Here is a 353-nt window from a genome sequence, read left to right on the forward strand (position 1 = left end):
AAAAGCAGAACTTAATATTTGGTACTTAAACCTTTGTTTGCAGAGCATACGTTACAGAGAGCATACGTCTTGACCAGGTTTGCACACACTGCAACAGGGATTTTGGCCCACTCCTCCATGTGGAGCCACTTCTTAAGTAGGCGTGGCTGTGTGTTTCGGGTTGTTCTGGTCATGCTGGAAGACCCAGCCACGACCCATCTTTAATACTCTGAGGAAAGGAGGTTGTTGGCCAAAAGCTCGCAATACATGGCCTCACCCATCCTCCCCTCAATACGGTGCAGTCGTCCTGTCACCTCAAGAGTATATGGCTGCAGCCTGGAGCGTCCCATGTCATCCGTCCCGTCTCATGCGGT

General features: G+C 50.7%; 1 protein-coding gene across 2 annotated transcripts in view; it reads left to right on the plus strand.

The window, feature by feature from the left end:
- The window catches only part of pex11b (peroxisomal biogenesis factor 11 beta), a 19,675-nt gene that overhangs the window by 1,443 nt on the left and 17,879 nt on the right, over positions 1-353 (plus strand). The window lies entirely within an intron of this gene.

Source organism: Etheostoma spectabile, chromosome 14 (assembly GCF_008692095.1).
Source record: "Etheostoma spectabile isolate EspeVRDwgs_2016 chromosome 14, UIUC_Espe_1.0, whole genome shotgun sequence".
Classification (NCBI taxonomy): Eukaryota; Metazoa; Chordata; class Actinopteri; order Perciformes; family Percidae; genus Etheostoma; species Etheostoma spectabile.